We start from the raw sequence: 22,192 nt of genomic DNA, 5'->3' as shown, positions 1-22,192 counted from the left end.
CAAGTTTGCAGAGGAGGAGTACTCTGGCCAGGTCACCTGTCCAGGGCAGACTGTCGCATTCCAAAATGGTCAGATCCCTGATCGATGCTAATTTAAACCATAACCCCATAGTTATGTTACTATATTAATAAGAGGAAGAATTTATAAGTAAATCCTTGGCACTGAAACGAAAGAGTGTTCTAACACTTACTTACCTTTCGGGAGTAGTAGAAGTAGAAACAAGAAATGGGTTACACCCAGCTGTGGAAGGTCACTTGTTGAAGTCCGTCTCTTGAAGTTCACATACAGGGAGATTGGGTAAGACTGGCATCTAATAGTAGATTGACTTGATGTTTTTTCTGTTGCTTAGCATCATGTCCTCAAGGAATGGGGAAGGCTCTAAAAGTTCCTATCATAGGAGTCATTCATTCATAAGCAGGTTCTTGAAGCTCTTCATGTACTCATGCTAAACTAAAGGAAATTTTCCTTTAAAAAAATGTGAGAACTCTCCATGGATGATATAAATGTATAAGGGGAACTCTTCATTAACATTTGAAAGAGTGTCTATACAAAAAAAGAGTAAGGGTAATTGTGAAAGAATCATATTTAATAATTGAACACTCTGTATTTCTCAATTAATCCTCGCAACAACCTTAAGATGTGGATACAATTATACTCTCCATTTTACAGATGAGGAAGTAGATGCATAGAGAAGTTGAGGGACTTCTTCTGGTGAGGGCAGTGTTGGGATTGAACTCAAGGATATGTTAACCCAGAACCTGTACTCTAAGTCATAACTCTTTATTATTTCCCTGCAATGGAAATTCAGCCCCTCTCCAATGAACATGAGCCCCTACATTTGTTGTGTGAAAAATGAACTCAAGTTAAAGGTAGCAGAGCATGGATATCGTTATTTGATCCAGTTTTCCATGTGTTTCATTAACTCTGGACTTCAGACAGAGCAGAAGTTGAAAGGTGAAGTAGGAAACCAGCTTTCAACTTGTGTGGTTGAGGCCCAGTATGCAACACAGGAATCATTTCTTTCCTTTGTTTCCTTTGCAAAAGAAAAATAAATCTCTTTGCCAACCACTTTTTCACCTTTCTTCCTATTCTGGGTTTTGCCAAGAACCTTGAATGATGTCGCAATATTTTTAGGAGAAAGAAGGAGTCTGTTTCTCTCCTATACACATTCTTTCAATGTTGCTGAAATTTGGAAGAAATGCTGTAGTTACAAACCTTAGCCTCGACCCTCATTCTGATGCTTCCAGGACTGGTATTTACACTCAACACGCAAACCTCATCCATTTCTTCTAACCTTTACAAATAGTTTGTTTTCCCAAGTTTCCTTTTCTTTGCTTCACGGTACCACAGTTCTCTCTAATCTTAACAAAATTGTAATGGTGTTTGGTGTTCCCCTCTCCTTCGCCTTGCAACTGAGCAAGTGTCAAACCCCAGGGACACACTTCACCCACACTGCTTTCATTTCCACACCCCACCTGGCTCTGCTGCCCTCCCAGAAGGGCTCTCACCTCTACAAGGCTTGCCCATCTCTAGCCCCAGGGCAGCTGTCTGGCTCCAACTTGTTTTTCAGCTCCACCTCCTCCTGTACCAGTAGAACACTAGTTAGGAGGAAGTTGGATGACCTATCTGGGCTTCCCTTATTGATTAGTCTTGCCTACCATGAGCTGCAGATAGGAAAGAAAGATTCTCTTTCAGCTTCTGTCTACTCCATTTTATCCACTTTGGTTATGTGCATGCTTGCAAAATGCTGCTCAGTTTATGTTTCTGTTGCACTCAACAACATTCAGTGCTCATTACTGCCTTCCCCAGGTTAACATTCATTAGCCTGGCGTTTGAGAACCTAACATATCTTCTCAGCCACATCTTTCATTGCTACCCTAGGAAAGCTTACATTTGTGGTTCTCAAACTCAATGTCATAAGGAACCAGTGGGCAAGAGAGGGCAAGGTAATAACCTGGAGCCTGGCGATCTTATGTAACACCACATTCTGTCTTGACCGTCGTAATCAGGATGTGAATGTGGGAGAGTCTCATGCACGAACATCATCTTTCAGGAGGTTAAGGTCAAAAGTAATTGAGAACTGCTGCCCTCCACTTTGCCAAACCACACTGCTTACTATTATTATACCAGTAGATATTTTGGGCTTTCCTTCCCCTGTACTTTAGCTAATTAATACTGAAACTTTCACCTTTATATCTCTACGTGGAAACAATTTTTATTCTTTGAAGTTCAGCTTAACTTCTACCTCCTACATGAAGGCTTCTCTAGTTTTTCAAACTAAATATATCTACTTTCTTATGAGCCCCCAGAACATTGTCCTTAGGATGCCTATGTTTAGCCTTGTATTATATTATATTATATTATATTATATTATATTATATTAATTATATTATTCTCTCTGTTTCACTGGCCTGCATACATGATAGGCCCTTCATGAACTGGCTTCTTCTGATCATCCTCATCATGTCTTTCCTCAGTTCTTCCTTTGCCCTCTTTGCTTCTATCAGACCAAACAACGTGGAGCATCCCAAACTCCATTTGCTCTCTTACCTTCAGGCTTTTGCACCTGCCGTGCCTTCTTATCAAGTGAGATAGGTTGTCAAAATGGCCACACTTCTCCACCCTTCCCTGAACCCATGCTTTCTGCAATGTGACTTCCTATCAAGAGGTGGAGATCATTTTCCCTCCCCTTGAGTATGGTGGCACTTGGACTTGCTTCAGTCCAGTGCGGAGGAAGTTACTGTGTGCCAGTTCTGAGCCCAGTCCTCAGAAAGGCTTGTGTGTTTCCACTCGTTCCCTTGGAAAGTTGCCCAGCTGCCATGAGTGCAACCCTGGGCTTGCCTGCTGGAAATGAGAGCCTGTGGGGAGCAGAGATGGGCTTCCCAGCAAAGGCCATCGTATACCAGCCGCTCCTGGCCAGCCCCCAACCAACCCAGCTGCTCCCTGCTGATGCATTAGGAAGATCCAGATCAGCTGACTGCCCAGCTAGGTCCAGCTGAAGTGCTAGCCTACAGAATCATGAGCTAAACAAATTCTTATTTTAAGCAATAAGTTTTGGAGTAGTTTGTTATGCAGCCAGAGCTAACTGACATATTAGTTTAAGAGCTACCTTTCTGGTCTTAAATATTACCTCTTTGGCAAAGCCATTTGACCCCCTTTAAGTCTGGGTTAGGATTCTCTGTTATGCACCACAAGGCACAAACAGTCCAGTACTATAATTATTTGGGAATCATCTCTGTCATACATTAGATTGCAAGATTTTTAAAAATCCTCACCTGAGGACACTTTTTTCCATGGCTTTTATTTATTTTTAAAAAATTTTAAATGGTTTATTGATTTTAGAGAGGAAATGGAAGAGAGAGAGAGAAACATCTATTGGTTGCCTCCCATAGACGTCCTCACTGGGGATCAAACCCACAACCTAGGTATGTGCCCTGACCAGGAATCGAACCTTCACCCTTTTGGTGTGTAGAAAATATTCCAGCCAAGTGAGTCACACATGCTGGGGCATTTTTTTCATTGCTTTTAGAGAAAGAGGAAGGGAGAGAAATATCAACTGCATGCCTCCTGTGTGTGCCCAGACTGGAGATCAGGATTAAATCCTCGTGTGCCCTGACTAGGGATCAAGCCCACAACCTAACTGTGTACCTAAACCAGGGATCAAACTCCCAACCCTTCAGTTATAGGATGATGCTCCAATCAACTGAGCCACACTGGCCAGGGTGATTATAAGATTTTTGAAGGCAGAAGTTTCGCCTTATGAAGTGTATCCTTTAGGTCTCACATAGTATCTGGTATTCCATAGATACTCAGCAAATATTTCTGAATGAAGCAGTTGATTAAATCAGGAGTTGAAACTTTTGACCTGGATGTATATTCAGTTTGTCACACGTAGTGTTGCTGACCTCTTTTAAAAATTGTTTGCTTACATTGAAAATCAAGAAATTTAAGACAAATACCTATTTTACCAGCTTTTCATTAAAAAATGGAAAGGTCCATCAACACTGGGCTTTCATTCCTCATGGCACCTGTGAGAGGTGGCTGTCCCTTTAGATGGGCACACACTCTCTGGCAGTGACGGTCCTCACTGGTCCCTGTTGTCTCCTCAACACTCACTCTCAGTGCATCTGCGTGGTTCTGTTGCAGACATCTGCAAGTTTCACTTAGCTACCTACCTGCTGTAAAGCACTCAACATTTGGGAGAGTGGCTGATACATGTATTCCACTCATTTATTTCCGCCCTCACTATGACCGTGATGTAGGCAACCTCTCTCTTCCTGGGTAAGAGTTTAAGCATTGCTTATGGCCTCATTTTTCTCCTCTACAAATTGGGTGTGTTTCTTTTCTCCCTGCAAAGGTTTTTTTAAAGGATGTTTTGGCTCATAATCTGCCTAAACTAGAGTAAGACATTTTCTTTTGTATCATAATTCAGTTTTCTTATGGCAGAAGTTGTGGTTTGGCTGGAGGGAACCTCACTCAGCAATGCTGGAGGGCTTGTCAGGAACATCATGCCAGTTTCCTGATATTTTCCCCTTTAATGGTGTTATAAGGGTCTACATAATATCTACTGTTGGTAGCCTGTCTCCTGCATGATGGACTGAAGTAATTTTTTTAGCAGGGTGAGGTGAGATTGGAGGTTTTTTCTTTTTTTGATGACAGCTTATTCTACTTATGAGGCTTATAACTCAATGACTGGATCTTTGAATAAAGAAACTCCCCAGCCAATTCATAATTCCAGCTTTTAAAAAGAAACTCACCAAGGTGGGTTGACATTCAGCAGGAATGCCTTGGCATAGGTACACCAGTCATTTACCCTGGCATCTGTTCTAATTGGTCAGTGCCCCGGCTGAATCAGTAGTTAAATCTTTTGAACGTATCAACCCTGAAATTGACACATTGGAATGGGAAAAATGGTAGTCTTCAATCACATCTTTACCTTTGGACTAGTTTATGGAGCAACTGGTGTGACAACTCGGTCACCATTCTGTGCTACCTGGTGGTGTCAAGTCTCTTATGTAAATACCAATATAATGATCTAATTCAGAAGAATCTTTATTTCTTTTTTTTAAAACTTTAATCATTGTTCAAGTACAGTTTTCTCTCACCTACTCCCATTCCAGCCCACCCACCCAACCCTCCCCTCTTCCCCCCCATTACCCCCCACCCCTAGTTTTTGTCCATGTGTCCTCCAAATTTGTTCCTGTAAACCCTACCCATTCCCCTCTGAAATTCCCTCTTCTCTCCCCTATGGTCACTGTAAGACTATCCCCTATTTCAGTGTCTTTGGTTATATTTTGCTTGTTTTTTTGTTTTGTTGTTTAGGTTCCTGTTAAAGGTGATATCATGTGGTATTTGTCTTTCACTGCCTGGAGATTAAACCCTTGCCTGGCTTGTTTCGCTTAGCATAATGCTTTCCAGCTCTATCCATGCTGTTGCAAAGGGTAGGAGCTCCTTCTTTCTGCTGCATAGAATTCCATTGTGTAAATGTACCATAGTTTTTTGATCCATTCATTAACTGATGGGCATCTAGGTTGCTTCCAGCACCTAGCTATTGTAAATTGTGCTGCTATGAACATCGGGGTGCAAAGGTTCTTTTGTATTGGTGTTTCAGTGTTCTTAGGATATAGTCCCAGCAGTGGAATTGCCGGGTCAAAAGGCAGATCCATTTTTAGTTTTCTGAGGAAGTTCCATACTGCTTTCCGTAGTGGTTGTACCAGTCTGCAGTCCCACCAACAATGCACTAGGGACCCCCTTTCTCCACAGCCTTTCCAACACTTGTTGTTTGTTGCTTTGTTTATGATGGCCATTCTGACTGGTGTGAAGTGGTATCTCATTGTGGTTTTAATCTGCATCTCTCTGATGGCTAGCAATATTGAGCATCGTTTCATGTGTCTTTGGATTTTCTGTATGTCCTCCTTGGAGAAGTGTCTGTTCAAGTCCTTTGCCCATTTTTTAACTGGGTTACTTGTCTTCTTAGAGTGGAGTCGTGTAAGTTCTTTATATATTTTGGAGATTAAACCCTTGTCTGAGGTATCAATGGCAAATATGTTTTCCCATACAGTTGGTTCTCTTTTTATTTTGATACTGTTTTCTTTAGCTGTGCAAAAGCTTTTTATTTTGATGAGGTCCCATTTGTTTATTCTTTCCTTTATGTCCCTTGCTCTAGGAGACAAGTCAGTAAAAAAGTTTCTGCATGAAATATCTGAGATTTTCCTACCTACATTCTCTTCTAGGACTTTAATGGTGTCACGTTTTATATTTAAGTCTTTTATCCACCTTGAATCTATTTTTGTATATGGTGTAAGTTGGTGCTCGAGTTTCATTTTTTTGCACGTAGCTGTCCAGTTCTCAAGAATCTTTATTTCTTATGGGGCATCCAAGGTTCAGCTCCCCTAAACATGTAAAGGCAGCTCAGCCTGTTTTCTCATTAGTGAAGAGAATAAGCAGGTGGAACTTGGCTCTGTTCTATTAATCCTGGCTAAGTTAATGCCTCATTATTTCTACAAGTCCTATGGCATCGTACTACTGACTTACGTGCTCCGCCAAGATGGAGTCTGAAGTGAGCATGGTCTATCTTACACACCTGAGAAAAGGAACATAAGCTATATACTTAGTAGTTATTCTTCATTTGATGATGCATAAAAATGGACCAGCAGACTCCATACATCCTTTTTTAGCTTACTTAGTTGAAGAATTATTTACTCTATGTCTTTTTCATGCCCTGCATTCATTATTTAAAAAAATTAGATTTTACCACAAAAGTAATACATAATTATTGCAGAAAAGTTTTAAATATAATTAAGTAAAATGCAGAAAATAAAAGTTCCCCAAATCCCACCTTAATAAAACACAGTAGCATTTTGAAATGGATTAATCTAGTTATCTCTGTGTCTCTGTCTCCCTCTTTATATTTTCAGCAGCTTTAAAACTTGGAGTTCTTTCTTTTAAGCTCTGAACTTAAGAATAAAAAATCTTGGAGGAAATTTTTCCCAATATTTTACATATGCTTTTGCTGTTTTAGGGATGGTTAAACAAAAACGAACAAGTTGTCACTCCAACCACTGATTACTGTCAGGGGCTGAGTCCTTTTCATGTGAGTTTCTTTCAGCTATAACTTTTGCTACCTGTGTGTCTGCTTCTAGAAACCTCAAGGATTCTAATTTCCTGTGATTGGAAGAAAAAGAACAGTTGGTTAGAACTGTATGTAAATTAAAATCACCAAGATCTACATAAACCTAAGAGTCCCTTAGTGTAGTGTAAAATGCCTGGACTTTATTTCATAAGTTTCTGGGTTTTCTAAATATTTATTTCTCATGTTTAGCTATGTCTTAGAGTTGAGATTGTATGAAATGTGATCTCTGAATCAGAGAGAGATTTTAGTATATTCCAAAATGCAGTGTTAAACATCTTTTCATGTACCTGTTCGCCATTTGAATGTCTTCCTTGGAAAAAATGTCTGTTTAGTTCCTCTGCCCACTTTTTAATGAGGTTATTTATATTTGGTTATTGAGTTGTGTGAGTTCTTTATATATTTTGGATATTAACCCCTTATCTGACATGTGGTTTGCACATATTTTCTTTCATTTTGTAGATTGCCTTTGCATTTTCATTGTTTTCTTTGCTGGGCAGATGCTTTTCATCAGATGTAGTCCCATACATTAATTTCTGCTTTTGTTGCTTGTGCTCTTTGTCATATCCAAAAAATCATTGCCAAGACCAATGTCAAGGAGCTTCTTCCCTATGTTTTCTTTTACGAGTTTTACAATTTCAGGTATTATGGTTCCGTTTTTAATCCATTTTGAGTTAGTTTTTGTGGGAGGTAAAGATAAGGGTCAAATTCATCATTCTGCCTGTGGTTATCCAGAAATAAAACCATTCGATTTGTGGAATTTATTGAACTGAAAAAAATTTTAAGGAGATTTGTAATTTAGCTAAGGAGTCAGGTCATTAGCTGGTGATAACTAGGTGACTATGTAATGAGTATGGGGAATGGGCTTGCTCAGGAACAACAAAAAACCCCCTCTAAATCTTAGTTGCTTAATGCATAAGCACCTATTTCTTGTTTATGCAAAGTGTGCTTCTGGCCTCATGACTCCCTGAGCCAGATTTCCTCCCAGTGGTGACTCACAGATCTTGTAACATGTCATCTGGGGCATGAAACTATCAGGGTCACCACAGCAGAGGAAGAGAGGTCAGGAAGGACTCACACCCCCTCTCAAATGCCTCCACATTAAAATGCTTGAGCCCAAGAGTGACACCTGTTCACTGCCACACACAGCCCATTGACCTGTAACTGCCAGGGAGCCAATGTCCTTCCTGAATGCCCACAGAGGAGAGGAGGACCAGCTATGGATGAGGGCTGCAAGTTTCCACCGCAGTGACTTTGGGCAAGTAACATCTTTATCTCTATGACAAAGGGGTTGAACTAGATGACTTTAGAATCCCTACCTCTTCTCACAATCCCTGACTATGAGTAGTCAATTTCCTCTTCTTACGAGCTTTGTGTTTTTGACTACTTTTAGGTATTATTTTGTTGTTACTCTAAGAATATCAGGTATATTAATACTAGTAAAAAGCAGTTGCTTATGATGCATAGTGCAGCTGATGGTTAAGATAGAGGAATCTGAAGGCACGTGATTTGGGTTTGAACCCAGCTTGGTCTCTTATTGGTAGTAGGACCTTTGGCTATTTGTTTTACCTCTCTAGGATCCCCCCCCCTTTTTTGTTTGCTTTTTAACTCAAATGTAAAATGGGGATAAGAATAGTACCATCCTTATGGTATTACTGTAAGTATTAAATGAGTGAATTCATGTGATGTTATTACAAGTAAGAGCAAACGAAGAGTTCAATAAGTTTATTTTATTTTATTTTTTATTTTTAAAAAGATGGCTATCCCTCTTGCTCTGGCTTGATATGTGTCTACACAGTAATAGCTCAGTAAGTTGTTATCTTTCATGCCCTGGCCTGATTAGCTAGCCCAACCCATGTGAGTCTCTTTAAACTACTGACCCATTAAATGGAGTCATGAACAGTACCTGTGGGCGATTTGGGTCTTTGCCCAAGCGCCAGCTCCTTTGTTCATCTGCCTCATCTGCTTTAGCTTAGACTTCATTCCTGTCTGACTCTGTCTCAGCTCCATATTCCAGTTGGATCCTGTCTTTGGCTCCTGCAAGCTGGAGGTTCCCGAGTAGTTTCCCCCTGTCACTGAGCTCTAGCTTTATCTCCTGACCTGGCCCCTTTGATTCTGGGGACCCCAATAAACTTAGATAGGAACTCTGTATACTAACCTCTGCCCTTCAGGACCCAAGCCCTGCCTCAGCTTTTGGTTCACACCTAGTCTTGGTCCTGGCCTTCACGCTGTGGAGGGAGCATCAGGCAGACAACCCCTCTTGTTTCACTGGCTGTACCCTTTGAGCATGGGTATTTCAGGTGCCACATAACCCTTAGCATCATCCCAAATCAATGACAGACCCAGGATGTTAAATCCTACTGCAGGTGTTATGTCTTTAGGTAGGTAGATGCATATGAGCAAGAACTTTTTTCTCTTTCTCCTGCATGTTCAATGGATATTCCTTGGGAACGAGTCAGGCATATTGTCTCAGAGAAGGTGAGCAATGGCATGCATTTACTCTCCAGAATGGGGATGGTCTGCTTCCCTGTCCCTTTTGCTCTTTGGCTGATCTAGTGGTGGGGGAGGGTCATCTGTGAATGGCTGCCATACATTTGCTCCAGGCAGGGAAGAGAACAATTCTAACTGAGCACAATTCTTCCTTGGGCTTGGTTCTGCCCAGTACAAGAAAGACAATATGCTTTCATGCCCAGCTCCACTCAGGTCATCCTTTCCCCCACTGGACAGAGAGAACATTGAGTCAGGCTGGGCAGGCTTAGATACAAGCAAGCTGCTTTATGCTTCTTTTGGTCCTTTCTTTCCCAAGTTTTGTGAATGGACAGTGTGGTACTTTTTCCATAGTGCATGGTGCAGGTGGGAGAGGCTAAGCCCCTGAGATTTATGTAGAGGGGAAGAAGTACATCACAATATACTCTCACCCTGTCCCTGAAAAAATGATAAATGCAGCTACAGCCCACTTTCCCCCAATCTGCTTTCATAATCTTGTATGGCAAACAGGTCAAATTTGTCACTGCCAAATGCAATAAATTCTTATCTATGGGTTTAGAAAAAGATAAATTATCAGAGAATAATTTCCACATACTCTGCAAAGGTTCTGTGGCCCCACACTGTTTGTCTAACAGTAGGGAAGTAAGGGAGGTATTCGATTTCTAAATTTTAAGCACTTTGGGTGTTTTGAAAACCACAAGATACTCTTTCCCCCAAGACTGAGTTTGTCAAATGCTAATAGGGAGAACTTTAGAACCCAGTCTGAAGAATACAGCAAGAAAATAACCATGCTGTAAGATTTAAAGAGCATGAATGTTACCATTCTTGGGCACCCACATTCAGCCCAATTAATACAATAACTCATTCATATGCTGGCAAAGAACTTTAAAAAAAAATGTTGTCTGTGTGACTCTCATGGCAAGGTAGGTTTTTGTTAGCCTGCCTTTGGGCAATAAGGAAAATGAAGGTCACTGAGCTAAAAAAAAAAAAAAGCCACAATCTTCAGATTCCACATTCCAGCACTCCCCATAGCCTTGGTGTCTCACTTTATCATTTTGCCTGTTGTGTTGAAGGTAGGGCTGGGAGAGATTTGGGGAGACCCACTCTGTGGCTCTCGAATAGTTCATCTATCCTGTCCTCTGAGGAAGGCAGAGCTGTCAGGAGTACCCAGAACACGGACTCGGTAAATCCAGGACGGAAGAAGATTCCGCTGTGCTCCTCTGTGATGCACTGTCTCTCTCCACCCCATGCCGCTGTAGGGTGGGGACTTCCCTCAGAGAATGAACTTGGGCTCCCACCTGCAGTGAAGTACATCACCTGGGCACATTTTCAGGCTTGACATGTGATGAGTGCAGAAGGGGTATGATAAGAAACAATCTCTCCAGGTTGGAACAAAAGGGATTCTGTTCTTTCTTTTACTGCTTGTTTGTGATTTGAGGTCAAGGTTCAACTGAGACCAGTGAAAAGATGATTCTATAAGTAGTCAACTGATGATCAGACTGCTTTGGGGTTCAGAGGAGTTTTTCATCCCTTTACAAAACTTGTGAAGTGGTAAGGTGCCACGATGGCAGCCCTGTGCTAGCCTTAAAACTAATTTCTTTTTGGATCTAGTGAAAATTTATTGTGCCATGCTGCCCATCACTTTTAACTTTAAAATGTTCCCAGAGGCAGCTAGGCATACACAGTGTCCAATGATCGGAAAGCATATACTCTCCAAAGAGAGGTCCAATGCTCACTTTTGTGAGGTTTAGCGTGGATAGGTTCTCAGTTGGAGACAATAGAGTCCGTTCCAACTAGCTTAAGAAGAAAGAGATTTATTAAGGCTGGAGTTCCCAGCCTCCAGGCTGTGGACCGGTACTGGTTCGGGCCTGTTAGGACTTGGGTTGCACAGCAGGAGGTGAGCTTGATGTATTGCACTTGAATCATCCTGAAACCATCCCCCTACTCACCCTCCCACCATGTCTGTGGAAAAGTTATCTTCTATGAAACTGATACCTGGAGCCAAAAATGTTGGGGACCATTATATTAAGGGACAGAGACAACTTGCAGAATTTTTGTGAAGGCTGAAGACAAAGAATTGAGGTTGAGCTTCAAGGAACAACTTCCCAACTTAAACTGCAGAAATGAGCCATTAAGGGATGGGCTGCCTTGGTCATGGTCATGGAATACGGGAGCAGCTACAGCATCTAGAAGCAGCCACCATGCTGCCATAACCCAAACCAGTAAAATATGTCCCAGGCCCTGCCACTCTTCCCAAATGACTCAGTTCTGAAGTGAAGTCTCACACTAGGACTTCTGAAAGGTGGAACCTAAAGTATTGGGTTGACTAAAAGATCCGCTTAGTTTTTTCTGTAAAATAAAAGACACATTTTTCATTTTTCACCAGTAACTATTGATTTGGATATTTTGAGTATGTCAGCTATCTCCCTCTATTGGCTTCTAGTGAGTAGAGGTCAGGGGTGCTGCTAAATATGAAAGAATTATTTGGCCAACATGTCCATAGTACCAAGAAAGTTTGCAAACCACTTTTGACACATTCAATTAGTCACAGCACCTTCTCCTTATATTGTACAAATCTTTTTTTGCATTTCAGTTGCATTTTAACCTTTCTTGAAATAATCGAGCATAATATGCTGAAAATGATGTATATTTTCTTTTATCTTTAATATTAAAATGGCTGCACAAAAATTCACCAATTTTGATAAGTTTTTTTTAATGCACGCTGATAGGACAGCTGTCATAATACAATCTAACAAAATTGTTCCAAATAAAGTTAAAGACAACTAAGCACTGCTAGAGCCATTGTATGAAAAAAAGCTAGAAGAACTGCTTGGCCAACTGAATACATCTGGAAAGGTAGGCAAATGATGGTCCAGCCTCCGTACACTAGATGTGTTTAAGAAGAGTGTTGAGTGAAGTAGTCTACAATATCTTCCACAGTGCTTTTAACCCCCCTCTCCTGTCCACTGGCATATTCAAGAGCAAAGCTTATTTTCCATCCATCTGTCCTTCCATCTGTTCATCGTCCACCCCTCAGTCAGATTTTTGCACTTTTGGCATTTTTTTTTGCCAGTTTTGGAATGTATTAAAAAATAAGGACTTTTTAAAAAAAGTTCTACTAACATTTAAACAATAATGCCTTATTGTTATTCCACAACATTTAAAACAATAATGCCTTAATATCATCAAATATTTAGTCAGTGCTCAAATTATCCCAATTCTCTCATAATGTCAAAAAACAGTTTGAATCAAGTTTCAAATAACAATGGTTTGGTCTTATGGTTGATTGATGTCTCTTCAGCCTCTTTTAACCTACAGCTTTCCTCTCTGTCTTGAGCCCTTTCCTTCCCTTGCCCTTCTCTCTCCTCTCCAGTCTTCCTTCACATACTGTTTTCCTTCTCCTCCTCCCTTCCCTCTACTCCCCACCCCTTGTTCCCCTTCACCTCCTGCTCTTCCCCTCTCTGCTTCCAAATTTTTTGTTAAAGAAACTAGGTCATTTGTTGTAGAGAGTCTCTCATGGTCTGGACTTTGCTTCCTGTATCTCCACATTGTCCTCTAACATATTCCATAGTCTTTCGTATTTCCTATAAAGAGGTACTTATATCCAGAGTCTGATTCAATTTGGTTTAATTAGAACCCTTGAGAGGTGATGTTGTGTAAAGCATTCAGAGGCTTGCAATATCTGGTTCTCTTATGGTGACATATGCACCCAGCCATCGATGGTCATTGCCTAGATCCCTCAGTTCAACAGGGCTTTGCAAAACATTTAGATTCTAAGACAATCATTCCTCTGTTATTATTAGCTGAAGTACCTTGATTATGAGAAACTATCCCTCATCAACAATTTGGCTTTCCAAAGATACTTTTATATAGGAAAAGCAGAGTATATTCTTGACTTCTTCTTCCCCCACTTTTATTCCTTACCAGTTTTCAGAAAAAACAAATGGATTCCCTAGCATCTTTTGAGTTAATCAATAGGGATTTTTTAAAAGTATCATTATGACATCATGGATTTAGGAAATTTGATTTGCTTCAATCTATTGCAGTTATTTTTGGCTCAAATTGACCCATTTTGGCCTAGTTATTTTGATGCTGAAATTGACCTACTTTTGGCTAGTGCGAAGCTCTAGTTCTTTTTGACACAATTCTGATCATCTCAATGACTTCCTGGATTTCTGGAATTAAAAAGCATTGTAGGTTTAGTTCATGTATTTCCTGCCCCAGATCCAGCCATTTTTTCAAGGATCTCTTGTTCCATTTAGTAAGAAATAGTACGTAGAGACCACACAGTCTGAGTGATATGAGAAATACTACATACTTTTAAAAAGTGGCTTACTCTTTAATTACACCAAGAATTAAAGAATGGGAGAGGATGCAGCCATGGAGCATATGTGGCCTTAGCTTTCAGGCATAAGTGAAATATTAAGAGAATTTTTGGTGCCAATGAAGGAGTTAGGGTTTACGAAGAAATATTCTTTTGACTTGAATACAGTTTGTGTTTCTTCCCAGCTGCCTTTACCTTGTGCTGGGTAGTTCCTTCCTCTGAAAGGATGTTAAGGGACAGAAGACACAGCTTTGCTTTATCGTTTGCTAATAAGGAGTGAACACCTGGCCCTGCACACCCCCAGAGCCTGCCATGCCGGGGTCCAAGTCACGGTAGATAAAAGGGTTTGCTGAAGGGCAAGAGGTCTTGTCTAGGAATCCGGAGACTTTGGCTTGCATCCTGGAGCTATTGCTGGATCATGCTCATTTTTAACCATCCTTTTCAGTGCCTGTGCTCTCGTGGGCTCAGGCACAGAAAATGGGTAGAATGTGTGCTCATGAACAAGTGTCTTGGGGTGGAGGGTAGAGAAAGAGTCACCATCATCCTAGCTAACAGTGTTACGGAACAAAGTCGGATTTGGCCTCCCACCACTGTCCACAAGCATAACACAATAATTGCTGGGGAAGGAAAAAGATTTTTATTAAAATGGTGTCCAATTTGGGGGAGCTAGGGATCCCCTGGTTTCAAGCTGTTTTCTTCTGCTAAACACAGAAAGAAGCCAACCAGCCCCAGGACCAGAATCAGCGTCCAGACACTCCACTTCATTCTTATCTATCCTCCTGGGTCCCAAGGCTGCTACCAGATGGGTGTCTGTCTCTCCAGCTCCAGGCTCTCTCTCTCTGCAGTGTGCACTTGTGGAGCCAGTGTCTTTATTGTCTTGCTCCAGCTTCCTCTCTCTCCTGGGGCTGGGGCACACTGCCAGATCACTGCAACCAGCTGTGCTAGGGGCTCCGTCCGAGGGGCCCTGGTGCCCAAGGCTGCTTGCCACCCCCGAGACAGCAAACATTTCTGGCCCATGAGTCTGTGCACTTCTCTCAGAGCGAGAGAATGGGAGAGGTCCAGGATCTGTGCTATGTGGTACAGGACCTCAGGGTCCTGCAGGCCCAGCACTGGTGAGGCAAGTGTCCCGTGCGTGAGGCTCGGCCTCTGTGAGCTGGCTCCTGACCGTACAAGTGAGGGCAAGGCAAAAAAATTTCTGCATACCCTTTATTTTAAAGTATTTCCCCCAAAATCCTATGTGCTGTGTGAGTGTCCACCTTGTCAGCCAAGTCAGGCTAACATCTACCACACATCAGCCCGTGCAGTGTCTCTGCCCCTTCCCCTGCTGCCACCATCCGGAAGTGCATAAGAGTATTTCCTAGCCCTGCACAGGGGACACAGGGTGCCCGGGGGTGGAGCTTACGTTCTGTCTCGTTTCCTCTCACCCGGGGATATGGTCATGCACTGACTGGCTTCAATTCGCCTCCTTGGGGTTTCCTGTAATTCCTCCCTCAGTTTGGGGTGCGCAGCCTTTCCTGCCACCTCAGGGATCCTTCCACTTTGCCCAGCGATCTGGCCAGACCCTCCCTATTACAACAGGATTTATCTGAAGGCCATCCAGACAGAAATAAAATATACGTACAAGTTAAAATGTTTGCTGTGATTGTATCTTCCCTTCACCTCAAGATACCCTTACTCCTGGCTACAGCAGTCGGCTGTTCTGATGGGCACCAGCAGCCCCCTGGCCCACCACCGTCCCCTGCTGGCTTTGCCACAGTGCTCGGGGTCTTCCTGATTCCCACCCTTAGCTTTCAGGCATGGGCCTTCAAATGCTGTCTGGGGAAATGGAATGTTATGATATTGTCGTCTACAAAAGCCCTGCTTCAAATGATCTTGTCTGACTAGATATTTGGGTCACCTAGCAGGTCTCACAGTGAATGAGCATGGCAAGGCTCCTTTTCAGGGGACGGGAGGTGTCGGGAGAGGTCAGGGAGAGACCACAGGGCGATTCAGAGGCCGTCCCACTGCAAGGGAAAAGGAAATTTGATGGCAGGCCACCTGTGGTATCTGTTGTATGACCTGCCTTGATTTTATTTTGGAGAACAACTCTTTCCTCTTTCGGTGTGGTGGTCTTGTTGGGACTTCTTTTTATGTGTCCATTCAGGCAAGGGACAAGTGTACTAGCTACATCAGACCAGTCAGATGTTGTGTTTTGGGAATGAAATCCTGAGTAGAATAGCACAAAGACCATGTACTTGGAGGGAATCCCTCTCAGTGGTGACGCCCTAAAGAGATGGTGCCATAGCTCCCACCACTTAGGCCCGCTGATCCGCCCGGGTCTCTGGCCCTCCTGAGCCTGAATCTCAAATCTCTTTTCCTGCCTTCCAATGAATTTACTTCTCTCTCGCTTTCCCTCTGCCTTAGGTTAGCTCTGTTTGGTCCCTGTTGCTTGACACCAAGAATTTTAACATAAACACCACACAAAACTTGTTTAATGCTGGTTTAACCCATTCCCCTCTGCAATAGCAGAGAAGTAGCTAAGATACATTAATTACTATGTGCTGTATATATAGGCGGCATATATATATCTGTTATCTCTGTTTTAAAAAATGTATGACTACATTTGGCCTAATTCAGAAGAGAATGCAAAGGAAGACCATGAGGAAACAGCACTTTTTTCTTACCTGTCAAAGGACAAAGGTCAGAGAGCCTGAGCTATCCTGTTAGTGGAGGTGTATAAAATAGAGATTTTGATACATGCTGGCACAGACCTCATGTAGGTTTGTTTGCAAATATTGGCACATTTTATTTATTTATTTAAATATATTTTATTGATTATGCTATTACAGTTGTCCCTTTTTTCTCCCCTTAATTCCCCCCTGCACTGCACACCCTCTCCCACCTGCATTTCCCCCTCATCTTAGTGGATGTCCATGGGTCATACATATAAGTTCTTTGGCTTCTCCATTTTCTATACTATTTTTAACCTCCCCTGTCTATTTTCTACCTACCATTTATGTTACTTATTCCCTGTACCTTTTCCCCCACACCCCACCTGCCCTTCCCCACTGACAACCCTCCATGTGATCTCCATTTCTGTGGTTGTGTTCCTGGTCTAGTTTGCTTAGTTGTTTTTGTTTTAATTTTTTCTTGGGTTTGGTTTTTGATAGTTGTGAGTTTGTTGTCATTTTACTATTCATAGTTTTGATCTTCTTCTTAGATAATTCCCTTTAACATATAAAAATGGCTTGGTGATGGTGAACTCATCAATTTGACCTTGTCTGGGAAGCACTTGATCTGCTTTTCCATTCTAAATGATAGCTTTGCTGAATAGAGTAATTTTGGATGTGGGTCTTTGCCTTTCATGACTTCAAATACTTCTTTCCAGTCCCTTCTTGCCTGCAAGGTTTCTATTGAGAAATCAGCTGATAGCCTTATGGGAACTCCTTTGTAGGTAACTGTCTCCTTTTCTCTGCCTGCTTTTTAGATTCTCTCCTTATCTTTAATCTTGGGTAATGTAATTATGATGTACCTTGGTGTGTTCCTCTTTGGGTCCAACTTCTTTGGGACTCTCTGAGCTTCCTAGATTTCCTGGAAGACCATTTCCTTAGCCAGATTGGGGAAGTTCTCCTTCATTATGTTTTCAAATAAGTTTCCAAATTTTTGCTCTTCCTCTTCTCCTTCTGGCACCTCTATGATTCAGATGTTGGAATATTTAAAGTTGTCCTGTAGGTCCTTAAGCCTCTCCTCATTTTTTTGAATCCTTGTTTCTTCATTCTGTTCTGGTTGAATGTTTATTTCTTCCTTCTGGTCCAAACTGTTGATTTGAGTCCTGGTTTCCTTCCCATCACTGTTGGTTTCTTGTACATTTCCTTTATTTCACTCTTCATAGCCTTCACTTTTTCCTCTATTTTGTGACCATACTCAACCAATTCTGTGAGCAACCTGATTATCAGTGTTTTGAACTCTTCATCTGATAGGCTGGCTATCTTTTCACTGCTTAGTTGTTTTTGTGGAGCTTGATCTGTTCTTTCATTTGGGCCATTTTTTTTTTTTGTCTTGGCATACCTGTTATGTAGTAAGGGGTAGAGCCTTAGGTATTCACCAGGCAGGGAAACTGATGTTACTGTGTTGTGGTGCTGTATGTGGGGGAGGGGTCTGAGAGGGAAAAATGTGACCCACTCAGCAATCTGTGGCTTCCAGTCCCCTCCCCCACTACCCACAAGCAAATTGGGCCCTTCTAGTGCTGATTCCCAGGTAGGTGGTTTGTGTACATTCTAGGACCCTGTGGGTGTCTCCAACAAACTCTCCTGTGAAGCTGAGAGTTTCTCCTGGCACTGCAACCCCCATGGATTTTTTCAGCCAGAGGTTTTGAGCTTTTATTTCCCCATGCTGGAATCCTGGGTTGTGTGATCTGTCTCATTCCCCAGTGTTCCTCCTGGTTTATCCACAAGCAAATGTGGGGCCACTCGGTCCTCCCGCCACCAGCTTGCCTGGTCTGCCAGCCGCTACCGTACCGTAAGGCCTCTCCACCCAGCTGCCCGTCTCTGCCCCTCCTTCCAGTCTGGATGAATGTTTCTTCTTTAATTCCTTGGTTGTCAGACTTCCCTACAGTTCGATTTTCTGGCATTTCTGGTTGATTTTTTTGGTTTTAAATTTGTTGTTGTCCTTTTGGTTGTGAGGAGGCACAGTGTGCCTACCTATGTCTCCATCTTGGCTGGAAGTCTGAAGCAAAATTTTAAATGCTCCCCTTTGACCCAGCAATTTAGCTTCTAGGAATTTACAGATATATCATGTAACCAGATATTACACAGCCATTAACAAGAATGAGGCCTACATACATTCTATATGTAGTTACAGTATTCTCTACTGTACATTAAGTGAAGGGAAGCAGAATTATGCTAGTTGTATCAAAAAGACATAGAAATATGCATACAATCATTTTGCAAAGATTTACAAAACATGGGTGGGTGGTGATTGCCTCTGGAACAGGAATGGGGTGGCTGGGAATAAGGGCTGGGGAGGAAGCAATTCCATCTGTATTATATTCTTGAATTGGGTGTTGCCTCAGATTTGTTTTCATCATTATGCTAATGAAAGGTGGGAGGGATGGACCATTGAGGGCTGGTTTCTCCACAAACTCTGCCAGGAATGAAGTGGCCCGTGCAGTCTTCTTCAAACTATTTCTTGGACAGCTTGGGTTTACTTGGAAAAACAGATGGGTCTGGCCTATTTCTTCCTCTCTTCATCTCTTTTGGGCCATTGTTTAACTTCATGCTGTTATGTAGTATATATTCTCCAAGAGAAGGTAAACATTTTATTTTTCCCATTACAAAAGTGTTACATGGCTATTATAGAAAATAATGAGTCAAAAGATTAAAAACAAAAAGAAAAACCAAAAACCACCCACAATCTTAACACCAGATAATTACTTCTTAATGCTTTGGTGTACTTTTCTTGTAGTCCGTTTGACCACACTTATATAAATAATGTATACTTTACACAAATGGTATCAAATGTTTTTATAAACTTAAAATAACCTAATATTCTTAGTAATTTTTCATGTCATTAAGTTTTTTCTTCAATACCATTTTTAATGATTGTACATCATTCTTACTCTGTTATATGTTCGTTATTCACATTCATAATCTAAAACTTTGCATTCATTTATACGTGAGAATCTAAAAATGGAAAATGCTTTTCTGTTCTGAAATTGGTATAAATATTGCCCAGGGGGGCCCACAGCCCAGGCTATAGTTGCCAGACAGAGACCAGCCTGCCTCAGGCCCGCCTGTAGCGTGTGGGTTCTTGACATCGTGTAGGAAAGTTTTCACAACACAAGTCCAGGTGATTTTGAGAGAATGTTTATTAAAGACAATGAAACACTGGAAGATGGCAGTTCCAACAGACTTCCAGTGTTTTACTGTCTTCAATAATCTCACCAGCATGTGGTGGGTATTGTTGTAAACAAACAAGTTAAGAGTCAAGAGAATTAATGTACGAATTGAGCATATTAAGCACTCTGAGAGTTGAGAGAGCTTCCTGAGACATGTGAAGGAGAATGGTCAGAAAAAGAAGGAAGCTAAAGAGAAAGGCACGTGGGTTCAGCTGAAGCGTCAGCCTGCTCCGTCCAGAGAAGTGCACCGTGTGAGAACCAATGGAAAGGAGTCTGAGCTTCTGGTACCCATTCCCTGTGAATTCATGGCATAAGTATGAAAAAAATCAAAGACTTCTATACTGATAAAAAAAGACAGTAAAATGAAGGAAGGACTTAGGGTAGAAAGAGTAACAGGAAAAAGACAGGCGGTGCCCTGCTTTGGCTCCCTAGAAATGTGACAGGAAAGGAGCAGCCAGGGCAGGGCTGCTGTTTGCTCACTGGGAAGTCAGAAAAAAGGGGCCTTGGAGACAGGACCAGGGGGTAAGCCCAGGAGGAGCTGCTGCTGCCCACTGCCCACTGCCCGCCGCTCCCTTGGCTGCAAGTGTCATGGGGGCCTTTAGAGCTGAGGAAGAAATAAGAAGAACGTGTCTGGAAAGGGTGTGGGCACCACCCTGAATCTTTGTTCTGAGGGCTTTTTATCTTCTCTCTGTGGGTGAGAGTTTTAGGGGAGGGTTTCAGCAGAATATTCATCAGCTTTCCAGATGCATTTTTAATATGTTGATGTGTCAAAACAAGCGTAGGGGTGGGGAGTGAGCTTGGGAATATTTTTTGGTCTGTTATACTGTTTTGCTTTTACCTTGGGTCTGTCTGACTTTTAACGGGGTTTTTATTATTCCTCTGACTTTATCTGTCCTTGGGTTTAGCTGGCATAAATGACATTAATTGGGTCTCTGTTCTTAATTCTTCCAAACCAGGGAGATTTTAAGCTATGTATTCTTTGGTTAGGGTGGAGAGGTATAAACGATTTGCTCTCCCGTGTCCTCGGTTAGGGAAGATAAGGTCTTGTGATTCACCAGCTGGCTATAAGTTGCTCAAACTGTATGGCTTTGTTTACTTTTTTTGTTTCAGTTCCTTCATTCCACTTGCCCAGAAACTCCTAGTTCTCACTGTCCTGTCTACTATGTGTTTGAGTGACTAGTAGTGAATAAAGCAGGTGGTTTGTTGGGTTGTTTTGCTTTGATTTTTGTGATCCAGCTTGTAGACATTGCATAGAACTGACCTTCAGTCCCGTAGGCCCTCTGCAACTTCCACCTTAGTATCAGGTCAGCCCAGGTGAGAGTTTGCATATAAGCACTTATTATCAATTCACTTTAATCTTATCCTTGTACCAAGCCCACAAAGTTGTGATAATGAGAACTCTAACTCTCTTGAACATCACTGTGAAAAATCTTTTCTTCGTATGTGTCAGAAAGCACTGAGAAGTCTTCGCTGAGCAACGTGCAAGGGAAAGGAAACACAATTCTGGACCATCACTTGCTTTACTAAATGCAGAAATTCTTTTGAGTGGTTGAATAAGGTAAGAATGCCTATATTTTCTTAGAAAGGGAAGGGTGGATCCTGAGTAATCTATTGCCTCAGAGATCTTGATGAAACCCTAACTCTTCACACCTTTTTCTTAGCTTTGGAAACTTACTTTGCCAAATTATTACTTTTTACTTTCACAATCTTGAGAAATAGGGACCTCAGCATGGGAAACATGTGACAAGTGGCTTTCTGTTGTCACATTAGGGGCATATCATTGACCTTTCAGGATTCTGCTAGATTAATTGGGAACCATTAGAAGATGTATAATCCTTTAAAATGTAATTGTTGGGTTTAGCTCTCTAAGGTTCATCTGCCTTCTGAACAGGCATTTGCTTTAAACTTTGAATTCAGATTTTAATCATTAATGAGAAATAGACAGTGAAAATGGGTTCAAAAAGAATTGTCATGTGTTGGCAATAATTCTGGCAACAAAATAAGACTGATGAAACACCTGAGGTACATCACTGAAATCTAAGTAAGAGGTGGAAACTCTACTGTTAAATCAGGTCCTACTGTTGACTTATGCGAAAGGTTGGTAGTGGTAATCAGTCAACAGAGAAAAACTAAAAAATATTTTTAAAGCATGATTTTATATCACGTCTGTTTGTTACACAGATCCCTACCACATGGCCACATTTACATATACAATCTGACTGTAGGTTATCTGGGGTTGGGAGGTCCAGCTGTCAGTCACTGATATTTTTTTAATTGATGACTGACACTGAGGATATGTTTTCATTGATTTTAGAGAGAGGAAGGGAGGGAGGAAGGGAGGGGGGTGGAGGGAGGAGAGAGAAACATCAATGTGAGA

At 41.7% G+C, this 22,192-nt stretch overlaps 1 protein-coding gene across 2 annotated transcripts in view; it reads left to right on the top strand.

The window, feature by feature from the left end:
- The window catches only part of ASAH2 (N-acylsphingosine amidohydrolase 2), a 95,597-nt gene that overhangs the window by 5,674 nt on the left and 67,731 nt on the right, over positions 1–22,192 (top strand). Inside the window, exon 1 of one of the 2 annotated variants that reach the window (XM_028512975.2) lies at positions 21,114–21,373. The exons of the other annotated variant lie outside the window; for it this stretch is intronic. The gene's annotated coding sequence lies outside the window, so the exon portion shown is untranslated. Of the gene's footprint in view, positions 1–21,113; positions 21,374–22,192 lie in introns of those variants that run through there. 2 annotated transcript variants of the gene reach the window in all.

Source organism: Phyllostomus discolor, chromosome 5 (genome assembly GCF_004126475.2).
Source record: "Phyllostomus discolor isolate MPI-MPIP mPhyDis1 chromosome 5, mPhyDis1.pri.v3, whole genome shotgun sequence".
NCBI lineage: Eukaryota > Metazoa > Chordata > Mammalia > Chiroptera > Phyllostomidae > Phyllostomus > Phyllostomus discolor.
Note: the sequence above shows the minus strand (reverse complement) of the source record. Positions and strands in the feature narration are given on the sequence as shown.